This window comes from Monodelphis domestica, chromosome 8, assembly GCF_027887165.1.
Source record: "Monodelphis domestica isolate mMonDom1 chromosome 8, mMonDom1.pri, whole genome shotgun sequence".
NCBI lineage: Eukaryota > Metazoa > Chordata > Mammalia > Didelphimorphia > Didelphidae > Monodelphis > Monodelphis domestica.
The window spans coordinates 197,694,995-197,718,130 of NC_077234.1; positions in this window are offsets into that span (position 1 = coordinate 197,694,995).

Below are 23,136 nucleotides of genomic sequence, written 5' to 3' on the forward strand. Positions count from 1 at the left end.
AGGAAAAAGCACTGATGGGGACTTGTGAATGATACTTTTAAAAGTATGAACCCCTGGAATACCTTGAATCTGAAGAAATAGCCACCCCCCCCCCCCGAGAATCTATAGATCTATAGGTAAATAGATCTATAGAGGCAGATAGATGGATAGATAGATAGATAGATAGATAGATAGATAGATAGATAGATAGATAGATAGATAGATAGATGATAGACGACAGACAGATGGACAGATAGAGACAGACAGATAGATAGATCTGTATAACCTCATCAGAATAAAAGACTCTTTGTTGTCTCATCCCCTTACTATTAAAATTTAAAAATCAGCTAAAGTTCTTTTCATGGAAAAGAAAATGCACAAAAATCTATTTCCCAAATTTGTTTGTTTAGGTCTTAGAATTCTATTGTTACTATTAAACTATTAATTTGTTATTATTAATTATTAAAACTAGTATTACTATTAAAACTAGGCAATATTCTCTCCATAAAGCAATGGGCATACAAACTGCACTAAATGCTTTAACCTCCCAAATGATAAAGTTTGGTAAGAAAATAGAGACCCTGTGTTTGTAACAGCTGTCAAGTTGATAACAAGTTTCTAGGAGGGGAAAAATGAGATGAATTTTGCTTACCATCCCCAAGTCAGCTCAACTCAAGGTAATACCCCTAGTTGGACATTGAAATTGTAATTATCACAGAATAAATCTCTGGATGCTAACATGGGGTAAGTGTCTCTTCCCCCCCTACCCCCCCGGGAGTGCAATATCATTTGAATCACTGTTCAATGAGACAAAGGTCTAACATCTCCTTTTCCTTGTAGTTATGCCCAGATTGTCCTCTATGATCTGTAATAGTGGGAAGTGGGATTTGGTAGGGGAATAAACAAGAAGGAAACATATAAAAATTTAGATTTATTGTTTGGGAAAGGGAGGAAGGAAAAGGGGTGAGGAGAATTATTACAATTAAGCAAACCCTAATTTCTATAAATCTATCTTAGCCAATCTTATCTAAGCTAAAACAATAAGTTTCCCCAATAACCAAATCTCACAAGTAGAGTCCAATCAAATGGGCCAGGATATTCAGATGAATACTGTCCGAAACAGGTCCAGTGGAGATGTTGGTCTTCAGTCCTCTGTTTAAGCTGCCAGCAGCCAATTCAAAAGATTCCTCTCTTCAGTTGGTCCTTCAGGGGAGAAGTGCCAAGACTGTTGGACCTCAGAATCTTTGCCCAGATCCTGATCTTTAGGCTCCCATGTGACTCTCAGTCACATGCTCCTATCAATCACTCTAAGGTTTGCACAACAGTCTTTTGCAAATGTCATCCTCTCTCCATTACATATCCTTCCCTGTGTATTCCTCCCTTTCTGCTAAAATAATGGTTTTACCTCAGTTTTAGCTCTGATGACCCATCACAAATAGAGGTGGAATTGAAGATTTACAACATAAGAACATTTTTATGGTCCCTACTGACAGCAAAAGGTTCAGAAGATTATGTTCCATCACTTTTTTGTTTGTCTTTGTCTCTGGGCCTGTGATTTCAATAGTTCAGGAAACTTCCTGGATTGGAAAGTCCCACCATATTGCAAATTAACAACTTGTTATGCTTAATTATCTTGGAAATTTTTCTGGGAGCACTAAGAGGTTAAGTGAATAAAAGTATTTACTAAGGACAATATGCCAGGAACTGGAACTGAGCTATGTGGATAAAAATATAAAACTGAGCGCATAAGGAGAGGTATAGCAGTAATGTCCAGGAAAAAGAATTTTGGTCTGGGAAATCTTTGAAGTAGTTAAAGGAGTCATGGGTATGTCAGTTGGCCCACCCTTTCCAAAAGCAATGGTAGTGTTGTTTTAATTGTAGTTTCCAAAGTCAAGGTGTGTGAATCTTAAAAACTACTGAGACTCTACTTTAGAAGATTTGATTTAGCTATTGCCTTATTGTAACAATGGAGATACTTGGTCTAACAAGAATCAGGAATGTCTTGGGAACTTCATATTACTCCATCCATACTTAGACATACTTTAGGGGAAGATAAAGTTGTAAACTCCTGATTCAACAATGAAGGTACTTAACTCATACCTTATAGTGAAGCTAGAACCTTAAGCTAAGTCTATTTTTAGATCTAATACAAAAAGGTTTTAAGTACCTGTAAAGGTTAAATTAATCACAAAAAGGTCAAGTAACTCACAAAAGGCAAGCTTAACAAAGAAGTGTGAAGCACTCAAAAGATATAATCTAACCAGGGAAGGTGAGAACTAACGAGTGGTGAGAACTAAGAATGGGCAGTCTTGGAAAAAAAGTGTCTACTGTGATTGGTAGATGTAGAAATTTAGGGGAGGTGACATAAAAGAAAATTCTCTTTAAAAGAAGGCTAAAAGTCAGTTCAAGAGTTTATTCTAAATTCATTTCAGGAGATTGAGTTCAGTGGAGGACTGGAGCTTCCTAGGAGATGGTCTCATGGTGAGTGATAAGACTGATTCCCTTTCCTTTGACTCAAGAAGGCCACTTTGGCCAAGGCCTTTAACTACTTCCTGGCTCAGCCTGAGCCAGAGCAGTTTAAATGTTTGAATTAATATTCTCTCTCTCTCTGTCTCTCTCTCTCTGTCTGTCTGTCTCTGTCTCTGTCTCTGCCTCTCTCTCTCTCTCTCTCTCTCTCTCTCTCTCTCTCTCTCTCTCTCTCTCTCTCTCTCTTTTCCTTAATTTCCTTCTCTCTATACTAATTAAAATCTCCGTAATTCCCAGCTGACTTGGGTATTTTATTATTTGTGAATCATCCCTGGCACGACCAAATTAAATAGATTTAAGTCACAAAACTAAAATTATCTTTACAGGTGGGAGGATGTAAGAGTAAGGACAAGAGGCACTTGCCCATGAACTTGTAGCAAGTATGTAACAGAGATGAGACTTGAACCCAAGCATTCCTTTTTCCAAGTTCAATTTTCTTTTCCCACTTTTTCAGGTGGACTCTCATTTCAATATATAATAGTTAAATTTCTTTCAAGCTCTTCAGCTATAGTCAAGGAAGCCAATAAAGTTATCAAGAAGGTAAAAGGTTACAGAACTTTGCTTTCAAGTGATTCAACTTGGTTTCTCTTCCTCCTCATTACCAGATGCCATGATTTTCCTTCTGTGCCAAAAAAGTGACCATTTAAAGATAATGCATAACTTTAATCCATAATTTTGCAAGTATTAACATCAAGGGGAAACCCAACTGAATTGCCAAACCCATTCTGCTGTGAGATTTGCATTGTTAACAAAACATGTTCAGACCAGGTTCCATTATTTCCACATTAACCAGAATCTGTTCCCTAGGGCTTTTCTCATTCTCCCTTAACAATTTCATCATAGCTTGGGAATAGTAAAATATGTTTTTGCTCATAATTTTAGCCAAATAGCTGTGTGATGATGGGTTTCACCTTTCTGGGACTTATTTTCCCCACATGTTAAATGAGGAAATTGTATCCTCTCTGATCTTTTCCCACTCTCATTTTTGGTCATTTGATAGTGTTTCCAAGAGCAATCTATAAATGATTTTGATCATTTTCAAAGGTTGGAGAATTGCTTCCATGTGAAATTCATCATTGACGTTAGATTCCAATGGACTTTAAAGGCCATCTAGTCCAATCTACTTTTACAAATGAGAAAAACAAGCATCATTAAAGTTTGCACAGGGAGTAACAAAGCAATGCTGGAATTCAGCCTCAGGCGGACTCCAAATTCAGTACACTCCTCATTGTGCCATGTTGCCTTAGTAAAACAGGTGAGCACTATCAATGTTTGGAATAAGCTTGGGCATCTATACATCATGTCCAGTAAAATAGAAGGACTCTGCTTAGAGTGCTGACCTGAAAGCATCTTATAGGGGTTAAAATATTGTCAGAATTTACTTCATATCCTGTTTTCAAAGGATTGTTTCATTTCCTTTTTCCATTTCTTAATACCCCCTGTCCCTTTAAAACAATATCCTATCTCAAAAAGGAAAATAAAATGTCATTGCTAGTATACCTTGTTTTATTGTACTTCACTCGACTGCACTTCACAGATCCAGTTAGGCCTGCACATCCTCAGGAGATATGTTGCAAGACCTACCATGGATAACTGAAACTATGGATATAAGTGAACACTTCTTGGCCCCACATATAACGTTCTTTTCTTATACATGCTATGTATAATACATAGTATTTATTTATTTTAATATTAACAAATTAATTGAGAAATTAAAAACACTGTAAGGCATTGCCAACATTAAATACAGTAATCATAAAGTATATTATATATAGCACCTTTCTCTTTTAGGTTGTATGATGGTTTAGCGGTGCTCACTCACCTTCACTGTCCCCCTAGTACTCAACACTCTTCTGTGGCTCCAAGAAGTTATAGCATCCAAGTCGTGTGGTGGCATACAACACAACTGTGGCATAGAGTAACATATAATGAAACTCCCAGGTCTTGTGATGATACCCAATGACACGACTACATCATGCAACCACACATTCAGAAATCCTGAGATTGACTATAGCCTAGGGAAACACCCCTAGCCAGAACAGAGCTGATCACGGACCTTGGGCAGCACCAAGGTTACTCCAGAATTCAGATATTGTGAATTCTCCCCTCCTCTCTTCCCCTCCAAAATCACGAGAACCCGTCCAACAACTCAACAACTCAACCCCTCCCCAAATAAGGAGCTCTGCTGAGCACCCATGGCTAATCAGGTACTTTGGCATAAGAGTGTATCTCCTGCACAGTGACCAACAAGCACCCAATGCTAATCAATCTCTACCTTCTAGCCTTACTTCATGACTTATTGACCACCAGTCAAATGGATCCAAGTGGGAGGAATTACTATCCAGTACTATCTTGGACCTGAGGAATTCTCCAACAAGATATACAGTATAAATGGAAGGTAATCTCAGAGGAAAGGCACTAGCCATGTGGGGTGGAGTTGGAGACTAGAGAAAGATGTCTAGGAGAATATGTCTGAGCGCATACTCGAAGGAAACCAGGCAAGAAGCATGGCCATTTCAAGAGCAACAGCACCAAGTCAGGAGATAGAATAGTCTATTAAAGAAGTAACAAGAAGAGGTAGCTAGGTAGCCCAGTGGATGAGAGAACCAGATTGGCATCAGGAGGTCCTGGGTTCAAATTTGGCCTCAGGCATTTCCTAGCTGTGTGACACTGAGCAAGTCACTTAACCCTCATTGCCCAAACCTTTTGCCCTTCTGTCTTAAAGCTATTACTAGACAGAAAGTAAGGGTTTAAAAAAGAAGTAGCAAGAAGGTTAGCATAGCTGGATCTTAGAGCATGGAGAGAAGCAAAGTATAAGACTGTAATGATAGGATGAAAACCGGTGGTGAAGGTTTGAAAAGTCAAATGAAAATTAATTCTCCCTTCTTTCCCTTCCAAAATCACTAGACCACTGCTATACACCGTTGGAGACAGTATATGAAGGCAAGTCTCTACAAATTCCAAATTTTATCACTCTCATCACTACATTAGACAGTTTTTTTTTATGACTTGAAGGATTAACTGTATTTAGACCTCTCAAGATCCTTCCAGTTCTAATTTCCATGTTTCTATGGTCCTCTTCTCCTCTTTCTCTGTCTCTTTCTGTGTCTGTGTCTGTCTCCATCTGCTGTCTGTCTGTCTCCACATATATCCTAGCTAGACACTTATTCAGTGCTTTAAGGTTTATAAAGGGCTTTGTGAATGTTATTTAATAAATGCATATGTAAATAATTATGGAGAGAGAGAGAAATGTCAATGTAACTCATTTTCTTTTTTGTTTTCTTTTGACACTTATTCTCATTCCAAGACAGAAGAGATGGTAGCTGAATGTCTATCTGCCTAAGTCAGAGGATGCAACTGTGCTGTGTGCCATGTCTCCTGAGTGGTATTGATGATAGAAGACTTAGAAAACACTTAGAGGTAAGGGGGAAGAGAGGATGAGAAAGGGACCAAAATATAATTGCAGTGGTGAAATCATAAGGGGCCTCATAAGCCATCTGGTCCAATCTTTTCCATTTATAGATGAAGAAACTGAGACATCGGAGGTTTCAGTGACTTGTCTAAAGTCACATCATCTCAGAAGTGCGATCTGAACTTGGGATCCAGATCTGAGCTAGGTTTCTTCTACTTTAGCCTATCTTCCTTTCCACTAAATTGCAGTGGAGAAGTGTCTAAAGTAAACATCAATCAGTAAGTTCATAGACCTTCGAAGAAAAAGCAATGGTAATAGAATCCTCAGGGTTGATATCTAAGGATCTTTGGGAATGGGACAGGCATGCAGTAAATATAGTAGAGAATTATAAGTCACCAAGACAATTAAGAGAAGATGCTTTTTTTTTTTAATCCCTTACCTTCTGTCTTAGAGTTAATCCTGTGTGTTGGTTCTAAGGCAGAAGAGCAGTAAGGGCTAGGCAATGGGGATTAAGTGACTTGTCCAGGGTCACACAGCTAGGAAGTGTCTGAGGCCATCTTTGAACCCAGGACCTCCCATCTCTAAGCCTGACTCTCAATCCACTGAGCCACCCAGCTGCCCCCTAGAAGATGCTTTTGACTACCCACCTGACCAATAAATTTTTACTTGCTAAAGGATTGCAATTACTATCAGTGACCTTTACATTTCAGCATCCCATTTGCTTCAGCTTGGTTACAACTCTAAGCTCACAATCTTCCAATAAACAAAATGATCTTTCTGAAATCCTTATTTTAAGTTGTCCTCCATTGAACCTATCACAAGAACATCTTATAGATTTGGTACCTTATCACAGGTGGTATGGACCAACCAGGGTCTTTCTGATTCTAAGTCTTGCATTCTATCCACTACTCCATCTGATTATCTCTAAGCAGATCTTAATCCAACATCCCTGGGTAGATTTCAGGAGGTCCATGAACATCAATGGTTACCATTAATCTCTAGCTGAAATTGGGCATTTCCTTCATTAATTTTAAAACATTATTCTGAAGATTTCATTGGCTTCACCATACTACCAAAGGCATTCTTGACATATGTCAAAAAATGAAGAATCCCTGATGTGAGGAAAACAAATCCTACACCATTCTATTCTATTTCTTTTAGGACCATTCCGGTTACTAGAGAGTTCTTAGATCAAACCAAATGCCTTTCATTCTATCTTTTCTATCCTGGATTTCCCTGTTGAACATCTTAATTATCTGCTGCAACAATTAAAAACTTGGAGCATCAGTTCTGATTAAGAAAATAAGTTTATTGGTCAGGCTAGCAATAACCAATAAATTAATTGGTCAGTGGTATCTCTCAATAATCAAAGACAAATTAAGTCAGCATCTTGAGTTATTAAATACAATTTTGGAAGTTCATTATTCAACCTTTCCCAAGACATCTCTAATTGGTGGATACCTAACAAGGAGGTGGGCATATAGTTTTCCAGTCCCTTCCTGCTTCCTTCATGAAGATAGGAAAATCACATGCCTGATCATAGGATTATAGATGAAGAAATCAGTTTATGCCTGGTTCAGCGACTTTCTCCTTTCATCCTAATGAGGTACCCAACGAGGATGCTCTCCCAGACATATTTGGCTAGAGCCAGATCTGTTTAACATAAAAGATGAATCTTGGATTCTTAATCTTAGCTATCCCAATTTCAGAAGTTACTCTGGGCTAAGGAATCTAAGAACATTTTTTTGATTATCAGGACAAAGGAATGAGGAAAGATGCTTTAAAAAACAGTCAATTAAAAATCAAATTATATAGCATTATTTAGAATTAAAATTAAATAGTTTTAGGAATAAATCTTCTCATTGTGAACTATCTGGGCTATACTGAAAGTCTTCCAAGTGGCCTCCAATGTCTGCTCCTTCTAATTCATTCTTCACACCATGACCAAAAGACCAGACTGATCTCTCTTCATTTTTCTATTCAAAAACCCTTCAATAGCTCCCATTTTTGATCCTTGATGTATTTTCAAGCTTTTTGTCTAGCATTCAAGGTCCTTTATAATCTAGTGTGGCCTGTTCCTGGGATCACAGGATCACTGGAACTAGAAAGGACCTCAGGGGCCATTTATTCCATTCCTCTAATTTTATGAATTTATAGTTTACAATTTCAGACCCAGAGAGATGAAGGGATTGCCAAAGTTTCTATATGCATTTAGCATGAGAGACATCATCTGAACCTAGGTTCCTTACCTCCAGTCTTCTTCCATTATATCACTTTTGTAGTCTTCTTTCACACTGCCCCCTTCTATGAATGCTATCTTTCAGCCAGACTGGACAGCGCATGTAATGAGCACGCATATTAAAAGTTTTCTGACTTCCTTATGCTTTCTCACAACATGCCTCTTTCACCTCTTCTTCTTTCTATTCCTTTTCGAGTCTTACATATCCCAGTTTAAATGGAGCCTTTCTGTTATGAGCCTTCCCTTGGCCTGGCATACACTTTTTCACCCTTTTTAGTGAAATACACAAAATACCTCCCTGCAAATATCCTACATTAATGTGTCATCAGATCACTGGAGTGCGCCTAGGTTCTCAAATCTCTTGTCAGGTTCTATGCAACTAAAAGAGCTTCAGGTTCCATCTTGGTAACAGCCTGTGTTTGGTGAGTATCCACCCAATGGAATATGGGAAGGCTCCTCACCCATAACCGGGGTAGCCATGGCAACTTCATAAACAAAGACAAAATGATCCTCACACCTGGGTGGCCAACTTCTATCCCTGAAATAATGGAAACAGAAGGATGAAAGAGGGGGCAGAAAGTGCTAAAAATCCAGTTTTTAGATGGTTCATAAACATTAACACCAAATGGTATTCTAAATGTGAAGTCTTTGGTGAGTGATGAGCAAAGAACATACCACTGGATAAAGTGAATCATCGATAAATCCTTGCGGTATAAGGAAGGAGAAGTTAAATGGGTCATGGATTGTCCACAAAGACATAAATAGAGAAGTTGGCAGAGTTGATGTTGCCAAGTATCTGAAGGCAACATGAAACATCACTTCCCTGGACACTCGCTTCAGAATGAAAAGGGCATCATAAAGTTAATTACAATTGATGAGCAATAGCTATTGAAAAACATTAGAAAGAAATTATGCCAAGAACTTATAACCCCTTCTCATTCCTGAGCCTTGTTTTCCATTATATTTTTCACTATTCTCATTTCTTCTTGCTTCTTTATCGAAGTCACATTATATAGGGAGAGGAGAGTGAACCTGTGATTTCATTAGCAAAGAGAACTCCCTTTACTAATGCAGGTTGACACCTTCCTTGCAATTTATCATTGAGAGATTTTGCCCAGAATACTGAGAAGTTAGGGGACTTCTCCAAGGTCATACAGTCACCACATTTCCTCTTTATTTTTTTATAGTGGATCACTTACTGGGGAAGGTTAATATGGGGTAGGTTAGTATATTTATGGGGGAGAGAGTAATATATTTGAAAGTGAAAGTAACATAAAAGCAAAGGATGGGGATTAGACAGAGAAGTGCCAGGTAGAGAAGCTCCTTCTATCAATAGAGGTTGGCACTTTTATACTTTTAGATAGCCACCTAGCAAAAGGAGAAATTAAGTTACTCACCCATGGTCGCACAACTGGTATGTGTTTGAGGCAGGTCTGACTCATGAGTCTTCCTAGTTCCAAGGATGGCTTTGTAGTAATTAACACTGCCTCTCTATCAGAGGGAAGGTGGTATTACACATTGAGTGAATGTAGAGGGTCTGGTTGAGCTCTTACTAGGTTTTCTTTATCTCTACGTGTTCTCCAATCGATGCTATTTTCTGCTGCAATTGTTATCTATTGGTGATTTTTTCAAATAATCAAAATAAATATTGTAATACAAAATAACCCAAATATCCCATGAAATGATATTTCATTGCCTTACAAGGACAATGAAACCATTTCCTCCAAATACCTTATTTGCTTGTCAGAAAAGAATCTGTGATCCTTCCTTCTACTTATCTATACCTTCCATCTCTCCTCTGGCTTCATTTATAGGGATATTATATCAAGATACACATGATTCCATTCCTCCAAGAGTAGGTCCACTCAGCCAGCAGACAAGGAGTTCTTGGGATTGTATTTGCATCCCTTTGATTATGGGAGAAGCTCCTAGAGCTTTGAGAATCCAAGGCTATCTACCCCATGATAAGGTATCACAATTGGACTTTGTGGAGACAATTATCAGTATAAAGTCACTATCGACAATCCAAAGAGAATTGGAGCTCTCTGGATGGCTTTGCTGCCATGTCATTCTGTAGATGTTTTCTACTTAAGACTGCCAGGTTCCTCATAATGATATTTTGATTTCTTTTGCTAGTTATGAGCATATTTTTACGTTTGATTTTCAAAAATCTTATCTTAGTGCTAGAGCTATCATTTGTGGAACTAGGTTAAATGTTATTAGTCCGTCCTTTCCCACTCTCCCCACCAGCTGAGCCAGCCCTTTTAACAAAGAATAAAAAAAGCAATTTAGCAAAAGTAATAAATATATCCAGATTCTGACAGTATCTTCAGTGTTCCACGCCTGTGATCCCCCATCTCAGCCAAGAAGGGAGAAAGGCGCATTTTTTCAGCTCTTTTCTGAAGCTGTTTGATTATGACAGTCAAATAACATTCAGTTGCATTTTTTGTTCTTATCTATATTTTTGTAGTTGAATAGTTTCCAAGGTTCTGACTCTTTCCCTCTGCTTTAGTTTATGTAAGCCCCTGCCAAGCTCTCAGAATTCTTTGGTTTTATATTTGGTTATACAAGAAAATAGGATTACACTCATGGATCGGGATCTGCAGGAGAATCAAAGAATATCTACGTTGACTCTAGAACTTGGATGCCACAAAAAGGCATGTGTTAGGATGGAGCAAGGAGAATTTGGGAATCTACAGTTGGGGACTGGAGTGACAGTTGGAAGAGCAAGGGCTTCTGGGAGAAGATCGGTGGGTTGAGGAGATTCTGAAGAGCCCCTGGGTCTTCTTCCTCAGAACTGAGAGCTGAAAGGTCCAGTTTCTGGGCGGCTGAAGAACTTCTGATGCCTTCAATGAAGACCCTGCTTCTTACCCTAAACCAGTGGCTGCTTTCTCTCCAGAAATCCTGCTACTGCTTCCTCCACCTTCTGCAAACAGCATAGAACCCTGAAGAGGCAATCCAGCCCTCCTGGCTCCTCCTTGCCTCTCAGAACTGTTTTGAGATTAGTACATTAGGACATACTAGTAGCTGGACTCTAGAAAGAGCATTTGTTGGGAGAGGGACAGAGACATTCCGAGGCCCTAAATATTCTGACAGGGCTACCTACTGGCACAGCTACTGGATTGGGTCTAGACGGACATGGGGAATTGGTGGTCGTGCCTCCCCAGAATCTTTGGAACAGCCATCTTCCTATGGCAAATGCTTACTTGCCTAAGGAAGGGAAGGAATGTAATTAGGGACAAACAGAACAAAGAAGACTCTAGACTGGTGATGACCATTAAGCAAATTGACAAGTTGGGAGCCATACCAAGAACTGGTTACAAAAATAAAGACAAAGACAATGACAATGACAAGGGCAAAAGACAAACAATGACTGTTGGGGTTGCACAAACAGAATGGCTGCCAACAAAGAAACTGCCACAAAAAGGCATGCCTATGTTTTTTAGTATTTTTAAATTATTGAGTGCTTTATTTTGTGGGGACTGACTGGCGGCTTAGACTATATTACAATAATCTTGTAGTTTTCTTAATTTATGTGATTAATTATATCAATTGCTTCCTTAATGTTTAACCATCTTCTTTCTAATCCTTAGAATAAATTCAAATGGGACATAATGGCTTGTTTTGTTTGTATCCATTGCTATCGTTTCCTTGAAAAGATTTTACTTCAATATTTTTCATCAATGAGATTGATTAATGGTTCTAATATTTTTCTTTGTCTCTTCCTAGTTTTAATGCTAATACCATGTTTATTGCATAAAAGGTAGAATCCCTTCTGGTTCTACTTTTTAAAATAATTTTTGTAGAATAGGTATTAATTTTAATAGGTATTTATTTTTATGGATATAAATCCATCAGTTATAGTTTTTATTATTTTCATTTGATCAATTATTTCTGGCTCAAGTTCTTTTTCTGAGATTAAGTCAAGATCTTTATTTCTGGGAGCAGCTGGGTGACTCAGTGAATAGAGAACCAGGCCTAGAGATGGGAGGTCCTAGGTTCAAATCTGGCCTCAGATACTTCCCAGCTGTATGATCCTGGGCAAGTCATTTGACCCCCATTGCCAGCCCTTACCACTCTTCTGCCCAAGGCAGAAGGTAAGGGTTTAAAAAAAAAAAAAAGATCTTGATTTTCCTTTTTCTTAAGTGTGAATGTTTTAAATATTTGCCAGTGTTTATAACAAATACTGTTTTTCTTCATATGATTTTGTACAGCTGTTTCTGATCATTCTCATTTGTCAATTATTCTTAACAACTCAATTTACCTCTTTGGACCTCAGTTTCCTTAACTGTAAGATGAGAGAGTTGAATTTGATGACTCAAAATCTTGGAATGTGATATTCATTTCCTTACTGTTATGAATTCACTGTATTCATTCTTAACTTTAACTTGATTTTCCTTTCTTTTTTCCTTAATAAGTTTAGAGAAAAATCCAGGCTCTCGGTAGCCACATAGAATGCTCTAATCACTAATAATTAGAGGTGTGTAAATTAAAGATGAAATTCTACCTTATAACCATCAAATTTGTGAAGTTGATTAAAAAAAGAAAGTGAAGAATGTTGCAGGAGCTGTGGGAAAGCAGGTATATTAGTGACCTGTTGTCAGGAATTGGTCTAGCTGTTCTGGAAAAAAAAAATTTGGAACTATGCTTTAAAAAATTGTTGGATACAATTGAAACAATTCACCATCTTCCTCCATACATTTGCCTCTCCTCCTTCCTTACCTATTTCTTTCAAAGGTACCACCAAAACTTTTCCTAGAAGTCTTCAATTTTGGAGTTGCCCTTAACTCTTACTCAACCAATTCAATAAATCACCAAGTCTGGAAGGTTCTGGTATGATTTCTCCTACATCCAATCTTCCCTTTCTTTTTTTTTTAACCCTTACCTTCCGTCCTGGAGTCAATACTGTGTATTGGCTCCAAGGCAGAAGAGTGGTAAGGGCTAGGCAATGGGGGTCAAGTGACTTGCCCAGGGTCACACAGCTGGGAAGTGTCTGAGGCCAGATTTGAACCTAGGACCTCCCATCTCTAGGGCTAGCTCTCAATCCACTGAGCTACCTAGTTGCCCCCTCAATCTTCCCTTTCTCCACTCCCATGACGACCACCTGATTCAAGCCATTTTCACTTCTCATCTAGACAATTACAAAAGCCTCCTAATTGGTCTCCTTAGTTTTATTCTCTCTGGTTTCCATAGCCATCCTTCATATAGTTGCCAAAATAATCCCAAAATAGAGGTGTAATTGCATCACTACCCTGCTGAAGAATCTTCAGTGACTTCCTAATACCTCTAGGATAAAATACAACCCCACATTTTGGGCATCTAAAGATCCTACACATTTTAACTTCAGTTCTCTTTTATAGGCATTTCAGATTCCTTCTCTTCATGCATTCTACATTCCCATCAAATTGGCCTGTATAATTTCCTTGTAGAGTACATTCCATCTCCCTCTTTGCCTTTCCTTGAATGCTCTCTCTGCATTTCTGCTCCTTAGCATCCTAGCTTCCTTTAATGTTCAGCTCAGACTCCACTTTCACAAACCCTTTAATGATTATTTTCCTAGTTCTAGTGCTTTCTTGTCATCCTAAAAATTTACTGTACTTGATTGTTTACTTTTTTGTGTATTGATGCCATATTCCCCCCCAACTCCTTAAAAACAAGGTTAGTCTATCTTTGTATCCCTAATACCTTGCACATCTTCTAAAACCTGTCTTGGGATTTCTTTTGTGTAGAGAATTCCCAAGGAGGAAACTGCCTTTACCAATGCAAATTACCAACTGCTTTGCAAAGAGTAGTTTAACTATGTGGGTGGGAGGTTAAATGACATCTATGTTATGAATACAGAATATGTCAGAGGCAGGATTTGGACCTAGATCATCCCAAGTCCAAAGCTTTTAACTATGATAAGATTTTTACAAGTAAATTCATATTTTAAACCTATATTTCCCTTGGCTGTTGTATCTGGCCACATGGCAAGTGTTTGATGGGTAAGGCAATTTCTAGGCTCTCTTGTTGACCTTGTCAGTCAAAAAACATTGACTAAGTGCCTACTATGTGCCAGACACAGTGTTAGATGATGAGGTGTTTATTTATATTGGTTAAAGTTCCTCACAAAATGATACACAAAATGATTTTTTAATTTATTCCCCATTTTCAGTGTCAATAGCTTATTTAAGTGTCAATTGGATGCTTGTTAAATTGCATGTGATGTCTTCTATCTTATTCTTCCTTCTACTTGGATGTTGATCTTGATCACTGCCCTAACAAGTCAATAGTTTGTACAGACAATTGATTCAGAAAAGAATGCCATGAGGCAATTCCCATTTGTTAAGATATAATCAATTCCACTTGGGGAGGGGGGTGATGTTCTTTGGTGGCTACCAGCTCAATATTTTCCAGTGTCTTCTTAAAGATAAAAATCATGATATGTCCATGAGTCTTTAGGTGAAGCCTTACACACCTTTGGGCCTTCATTTCTTGATCCCGAGTCATATTTTCCACCAAACTCATTGCCACCCCTCAGTCAATATCTTTCCTAAATATGATTCTCAGGACATGATGCTCCAAATATGTCTGATTCTTGGACTCCAATAAACTACAAATGGAATCTCTGGATCTTTATCGTTTGACGAGCTCTGACTTGTGACAGACTTTGCTTAGGGTAATAAATTCCTGGACTTGGTATGGCACTAGACTTAAGCCTAACGAGATCTGGGTTAGAACATGGTCACAGCCAACTCAAAGCCTTATTATGTCTCAATTTCCTTCTCTATGTAGACATTTTGGATAGCCTTGTAAAGCTTTCCTTTGGATCCCTTCTCAAAATAATGTTTTAAAATATATTAAATAAAAGCTTCCTCCTCTTGTTCTTCCTTGTTCTCATCTTCCTCCTCCTCCTCCCAAAGCCTCATTTTGACATAGATTCTATTTCAGTTAGCATTCCCTGCTCCTGATAGCCAAAAGAATTTCTATTTCTTCTATGTGTTCTAGACATAGAATGTGTTGAATATGACCTGTATTATTATTTGGGACAAGAACAAAAAAAGGTAAGACTTTTACTATAGCTCTCTTAACTTGCTGTCCTTGGGTCTTACTGTAGAGGAAGAGGGGAATCAATGACTCCTCAATATGAGCATCATTTAAATTCCTACTGTGTTCAGGACCATTAGGGGAAATAAAATGCATTAACTGCATCAAAATCATTTCTTTAAAAATTCTTTATTTTAATATTAACACCAAACAAAAGAGTGTTATGATACACAAAGAACACCAAAAGAGGATTCTATATGAAACCACAAATCTCCATTTCAACCACACTTTTTTAAAAGTATCTAATAAATTATACATGTTATTTTCAAAGCTGTCCTGTTTGTGCTTCATTCTAAACTACCTTTTGTTCTTTTCTAAGCAGTAAAAAAAAAATTAAAAGATAATTTTTTTTAAAGTTACAATGACCTTCTTTTGGGGGCATTAATGTTGCAAACCTCCTGCCTCAATTAAAAAGCTAGCGAAAGAACGAAAACAAACCAGAACTCTTTGAAACAAATAAACAGTCAAGGGAAATAAATCCACATTGGCTATATGAAAAACTGTTTCAACACTTTATGTCAAGAGTTGGGGAATGCTTTCTCACAGATCCTCTGGAGTCATGGTTGATTGTTACAGTAATCAGAATTCTTCTCTTGGCTCTGTTGTTTCACTTTTCATTTTACACTACATAAGTAAGAGTCTCTGAAATAATCTTTCCATTCCCAACAGTATGGTAACACTCCATTGCATTTGTTTTTGGTCAGTCATTTTTTTCAGCCTTATTCTACTCTTCATAATCCTATTTGGTGTCTTCTTGGCAGAAATACTAGAGGTTCACCATTTCCTTCTCTACCTCAATTTACAGATGAGGAAACTAAGGCAAACAGGGTTAAGTTACTTATCCAGTGTCACACAGCTACTAACTATCTGAAGTCACATTTGAACTCAGGAAGATGTCTTCCTGATTCCACCCCAGTGCTCTAACCACTGTGCAATTCTTGCATTGCATTTAGATACAATAATTTGCTCAGTCACTTCCCAATTGTCCCAGTCTTCGGAGAGAACCAAGGACTCCAAAATAGAGTGTGGCATGAAACCAACCATTGTGTAATGAATCAAAGTGGGAAGAAGGATCACATTCCACTCCCTCTTAATAGCCAATCGATTGTGAGGCTTATCTCCAACACTACAACATACCTTTATCCTCTACACTCCATGCACTCCCTCCATTGGAGTCAGGGAATCAGCACCCCTCCCACCCCGAGGCAGTCAGAGCTTCACTTCAATGACAGCACCTGCACAGGGAAAATGCTATTCTCTCTCAGATCACTTTTCATCTGCTTCCTATTCGTTTAGCAAGGGATAGGATTAGTTGCAATAAATTCTAGTGGTTTCTTATTGACTAAAACAAAATATCACCTCACCTTTATTTCATCCTTTCAAAATCTCTATTATTATGTGAACTTTATAATATATATGATATGCATAACAGTATATGCATATAATTTTAAAATGTTAGAATATACATATTAGGAATGTGACCTTAATTTTTTATGAGAATTTGTGATCAAAAGTGATTATGACAACTGATATAGTTCAACTCCTTAGTTTACAAATGAGAAAATGGGGCCCTAGTGGGGTTAAGTGACTTAGTCCACTTTAGTGCTGGGGAAAAAAAGAAGGTAAGAGAAAATCCCTGCCCTGAAAGAATTTACAATCTAAAAGGGGAGACAACTTAGAAATTTATATATGCAAAACAATCTATGTAGGATAAGTAGGAAATAATTAAAAGAGTGACAGTACTGGAATGGAGGAAGGAGAGCATTCTATCTATGGGGAGGAGCCAGAAAAAAAAGTTTAGTGCCCAGAGGTGGAGAATCTTGTTCATGGAACAGCCATGAGACCACTGTCACTGGATTGAAGAGCATGTGTTGGGAAATAAGACTGGAAAGGTGTTGGGGGTGAAAGTAGATTACAAAAGGCTTTGAATGGCAACTAGAGCAATTGATATTTGATCCATGAGGCAACTGAGACTACTGGAGTTTAGTGAGTAGGAAGGTAGGGAGGATGACATGATTCAACTTGTAATTTAGAAAAATCATTTGTGTGGCTGATACAAATAACTTCTTCATTGGTGGAGCTTGAATGGGGGGGCTTAAAATAGGTAATTATAGGTAGGCTTATATAAAGAGGAAAGGGCATTCCAAATCAGAGGATATTCAAGTGGATTGAAAAGGAATGACAGAATGTCTGAAATTTTTCATAACCTTTCTCATTTCAATAGCTACTTCTAAAATGAGTTTGTAATCTTTTGCTGTATTAGGACCCCCTTTGGCAGTCTGGTGTGTCATGGAACTTACTTCAAAATATTTGGGTTTCTTTGTAATCAAAAATGTTACTTAACGTTTCAAAACCTTATTCTGAGAAGGGGTTCACAGGATTTTGTATTTGATGCTGGAGGTGACTGGGAGCCAGTAGAGTTTATTGAAAGAGGGATGGGGAGGTGGGTACCATGATAGGACTTATGCTTTTTTAAAAATGACTTTGGCAGTTGACCAAAGGTTGGATTGGAGAGACTTAAGAAGGCACTCATAAGCATGCTACTGCAATAGTCCATGTGTGAGGTGATGAAGGCCTACACCAGTGATGGTAGTGTCTGAAGAGGGAAAGGGGTATATTCAAGAGATGTTTTAAAGACCAAGACAATGGATTGGAAATGGGTAGTGAGATAGTGAGGAGTCCTAGAGGATTAGGAGGAACGTTGCCCTAACCAAGTAAAGGGGAAGTTTGGAAGAAGGGAAGATTTAGGGGGAAAGATAATGAGCATAGTTTTGGACGTATTAAATTTAAGATGTCTACTAGATATCCAGTTTGAGATGAAAGGCAGCTGGAGAATTAAGGCAGGTTAGTAGATGTGCGAATTAATTACGCATATAGTAGATTAAAAACATGGGAACTGATGAGATCACCAAGTGAAGTAATATAAAATAGAAGAGGGACCCAGGCCAAAAACATGCTGGGAGACCTATGGTTAAAGGGCATAACCTGGATAAAGATCCAAAGGAAACTGAGGAACACTAGGAGCAGTGGCCCAAAAACCTAAAGAAAAGGCAAGAAAAATCATCCACAGGGTCAAAGACTACAGAGAAGTCAAAAAAAGAATGATTGGAGAAAAAAACCTGTTGAATATGGCAATTAGAACATAAGTAACCGAAAGAGCTATGTTGGTGGAATGATGAGGTCAGAAATTGGATTTTAAGAGATTATGAGGAAGTAGAGAAAGTGGAGGCACTTATGGAGTTTATCCACAAAAGATAGGAGAAATATAGGGACCATGAGATTGGAAGGATCAAGTGAGGGTTTTTTTGAGAATATTTGTAGAAGGAAAAAGTCAGTAGAAAGATTTGAAGCTAAGCAAGAAGGAATAAATAAGGGAGCAATTTTGTGAAGGATATGGGATGCAATGGAATTATTTGTGCAGAAAGATGGTCTTGAGGCAAGGTCCTCAGCTGAGTAGATGGAGAGAGAGGGAGGCATTGAAGCTTTGCGGAGGGATGAAAGTTTGAAAGAGCCACTATGGAGAGTGGGATAGTGAGTTGATAAGGCAAATATAGAAGTATCACCTAGCAGCAGCGAGTGCTCACTTGAGATTGTGGAACATAAATAGAAAATCAAGTCAAAAACAGTTAGGCAATTCTTTACCTTTGTTCAATAGCACAAAGGCAGCAGATGATAAGAATATCAGGTTGAAGCTTGGCAGGCAGCAATTGGTGATGTGAGGTGAGGGTTTCAAGAGGACCATGCATACTAGAATGGATTTACCAAGGAGTCAAGATGGGGGAAAGCTAGTGCAATTATGATAGCCTGGGGAAAAAACGGAAAGATCCAGAAACTGGAGGTCACAGTGTAGATGAAGAGTAGTATTTGGTAAGGGAAGGCAGGTGAGGTGGAAAAGCCAATATGGTGGTCAGATACGGGGATTTCTAAATTCTTCAGTATGGAGGTGGTACCTTTGTGGGTGACAGTCAAATCACAAGTATGCCTTTTTGTGTGTGGCCAAGGTAGGGTGGAGAAGGACCTAGGAAGTGCGTAAGTTGAAGAACTAAATGGTTAGTAGGGGTTTTTTTTTTAATTTACTTTTTGTTTTGTTTTAAGGTATTTTTCCAAGGTTACATGATTCATGTTCTTTCCCTCCCCTTTTCCTTCCCCCTTTCCAGAGCTGACAATTAACTGGGTTATGCATGAATTATTACTCAATACCTATTTCCATATTACTCATTTTTGTAATAGTCTTTTAAAAACCAAAACCCCAAATCCTATACTCATATAAACTAGTGAAAAATCATATGCATTTCTTCTGCATTTCTACTCCCACAGTCCTCTCGTTGTGTATAGTATTCTCTCTCATTAGTCCCTCAGGATTGTCCTGGATCATTGCATTGCTATTAGAAGGAAAGTCGATTACATATTATCATCCCATAATATTTCAGTCTCTGTGTATGTTTCTGCTCATTTCACTCCAGATCAGTTGGTAGAGCTCTTTCCAACTCATATGGAAATCAAGCAGTTTACTGTTCCTTATAGCAATTCCCCAATCAAGGGAGACCCCCCTTATTTCCCAATTTTTTGCCACCACAAAGAGTGCAGCTATGAATATTCTTGTACAAACATTTTTCACTATTATCTCTTTGGGGTACAAGAATGGTTAGTATTTAAGGGAGAATAAATGTTTAATTCTTTGACCTTTAATATAACAGAAATAAAGAAGAATAAGGATTGGAAAAAAAAGAAGTTGAACTTGGCAATTAGAACACTGGTAACTGAAAGCTGTTTCGGTGAAATGAGGAGGCCAGAAGCTGGCTTATAGACATTATGAGAAAGTAGAAAAAGTGGAGGCATTTATGGATGGCCTCCTCAAAGAGAAGGCTTATCCACAAAAGGCAAGAGAAATAAAGGACCAGAGTAAGGATCAAGTGAGGGCTTTTTAAGAATATTTGCAGAAGTAGGGAAGAAGCCAATAGACAGAAAGAATGAAGTAAGAGTGAGGAATGTCCTTTAATATGAAGACAGGATTTGGGGAGGGAAAGATTAAGCCAGGCAAACTCGTTGAAGAAGGGAAGGTCGGATGGGCTGACAGTCTGGAGACAAGAGCTACCAGGATTTTGATAATGGGGGTGGAATGCCTGGACCTCAAAGGAGAGGTTATTGAAGGATGGAAGTGGTTGGAGAATCAAGAAATGGCAACGTGGATTAAGGAGCATTCTAAATCTCCTCATATCAGTGAGCTAAGGAGAAAAAGTGGAAGTACACAGAGTAATGGAAAAGGGTAGCTTGGAGGCTGTCACTAGGGAGAGGATCCAGGCTTCAGTGATTGCTACAAGGCAGAAAGGGTGAGAGGAAAAGATTTTGAGTTGAAAGCAGGATTGTGGTATGGTCAGGTATTCCATGGGGCACAGTGGAAGGGGTAGGTAGTATTTGGTTGAGTCTTTGGTGTGGGAGGGTTGAAGGGGGAAGAGGACGAGGAATGGGGTTTGGATGACTATCTACAGGGGCTCAGAGTTCATAATCACTAGCAATGTATAGGATTATGACCAGGGGCAAATCTTTACATCACTGAGCAGAAGGCACCAAGCCTCTTCCCAGAGGAGGCTGAGGACCAAGCAGGAAATACCTCGGCACAGGATGGAAAGCGAGGTCCATAGTCTGACAGGAGATTGTTAGCCTTTTTCTCTTCCCTCTGCAAGTCAAGAGAGAAGTCTGGAGGGGGAGGTCACTTCTCTTGGAACCTGGAGGCTCTCCTCGTTGTAGAAGGTGGGAGATCAGACTGGCAAGTAAAGCGGGAGGTGGAAGTTTACATGCATTGGCTCAGATGGAAGTCAAATCTAGCCCCTTGTCACCTTTCAGTAGGCTGGGCAGTAGTTGTTACAATTATACTGATAAGAAGAAGGTTGCCTCTCCTCACCTAAGACTGGAGATCAGGCTAGTGTAGCTAGTAGTAGTTCTCCCCACAGAGAAGACGGATGTAGGCTGGCACTGATACAAGTCTAGTCATTTTCCCATACACCCTTCCCAGCCTTCACTCCCTTCCCTCACCAGTAGCAAAAAAAGAAAAATGATTGTGCAAAATCTACTAGTACAGCAGTATCAGCATCCCATATTCAGTACTCATAGCCATCTGACCTCCAGATTCAATACTGATGATTGAATTTCTTCCGAGTTCATTCATCTTTTTGTGTTTCTGTTTATTATAACATTTAAAAAATCAAGCTTTTTGACAGTTGTGATCATTTCATTCATTATATTTGCTCTTCAATGCCTAGAACAATACCTGGTACATAGCCAGCAATTAAAAAATGTTTATTAGCTCCCTACCTTTAGCTGACTTCAAGATAAGAGTGTTTAATTCAGGGGCAGCTGGGTGGCTCACTAGATTGAGAGCCAGTCCTAGAGACAGGAGGTCCTGGGTTCAAGACTAACCTCAAACTTCCTAGCTGTGTGACCCTGAGCAAGTCACTTAACTTCCACTGCCTAAACCTTACCACTCGTCTAACTTGAAACCAAACACAGCATTGGATCAAAGACAGAAGGTAAAGGTTTTAAAATAAAATGTGCTTAATGAACTTACAAAAGTAAATGTTTTGAAAATTCTATAACAACATTTGGGATAACATGTTCTTTCCAACCCCCCCCCCCCAAATGTAGCCCTCTTCAAACTTTCCCTATTTCTAGCAAAAGCATCACCATTCTTCCAATCACCCAGGTTTATAACCTTGGCATATCCTTCACTCTTCCATACCCCACATATCCAATCAGCTGACAAATTTCATTATTTCTGCTTAGCAATAACCCTTTGTCAAACTCCCCTCTATGCACGTGGTCACCATCTTTGTTCAAGCACAGATCAACTGTTCTCTAAACTGCAACTTTCCTCTAAACTGCAACTGTCCTAAATTGGTTTCCTTGATTCCTCTCTCCCCAGCAATCCATCCTACCCAGATGCCAATATCTTTCTCATGAGCAGACTTAGCCATTTCATTCAATACAGCCCAGCGGTTACCTATTGCTTCTAGGTCTAGAGCAAAAGATAAAACTCTTTCTGACTTTTAAGCCCTTCACAACCTGCCACAACTTTATGGTTTCATTGGCCATTACTTATGCTCTAGTAATCTGTAATCCAGACCAAGTGGCCATCTTCCTGCTCTTCACAAATGACACTCCATTGCCCTTTGCCATGTCACTGCACTGGTCATTCCCATGAGTGGAATGCACTCCTTCAACCTCAGGTCACAGAATCCCTTCCCTCTCCTTGAAGTTGTAGCTTAAGAGCAACTTCTCCATGAAGCTTTTCCTGATCTTCTTTCCTCCCTCAATTTAGTTCCTTTCTAACCACCTTCTATTTATTATCTTTATTTCAATATATATATATATATATATATATGTTGTCTCCTCCATAGAATGTAAGCTCTACACAAAGAGAGGTTTCATTCCAGCAATTAACACAGTGCCTGGCACACAATAGCTAATATATATTTTTATAACTTCTGTTGACTGCTTGGTGGTGCAGTGGAAAAGAATGCAGGATGTAGTCAGGAAGTCTCATCTTCATGAGTTCAGATCTGGCCTCAGCCACTTACAAGTTGTATAACATTGGGCAAGTCACTTAACTGTCTGCTTCACTTCTTTACCTGTAAATTATCTGGAGATGGAAATGGCAAACCATTCTAGTATCTTTGCCAAGAAAACCCCAAATCTAGTCATGAATTCTCAAACACTACTGAAATGATTGAACAACTACAAATGTTGATAATCTGAAAAAAACTGGAAGCACCCAAAATCAGACTTGGCAAATCAATCTACAAAGCAACAGAACCAACTTCTTTGAATATCCCTTAACAAACTGTTATACATGTTCTAAAGCAATTAATGAAAGAAAAATGGGGATAAATAAAAAGCA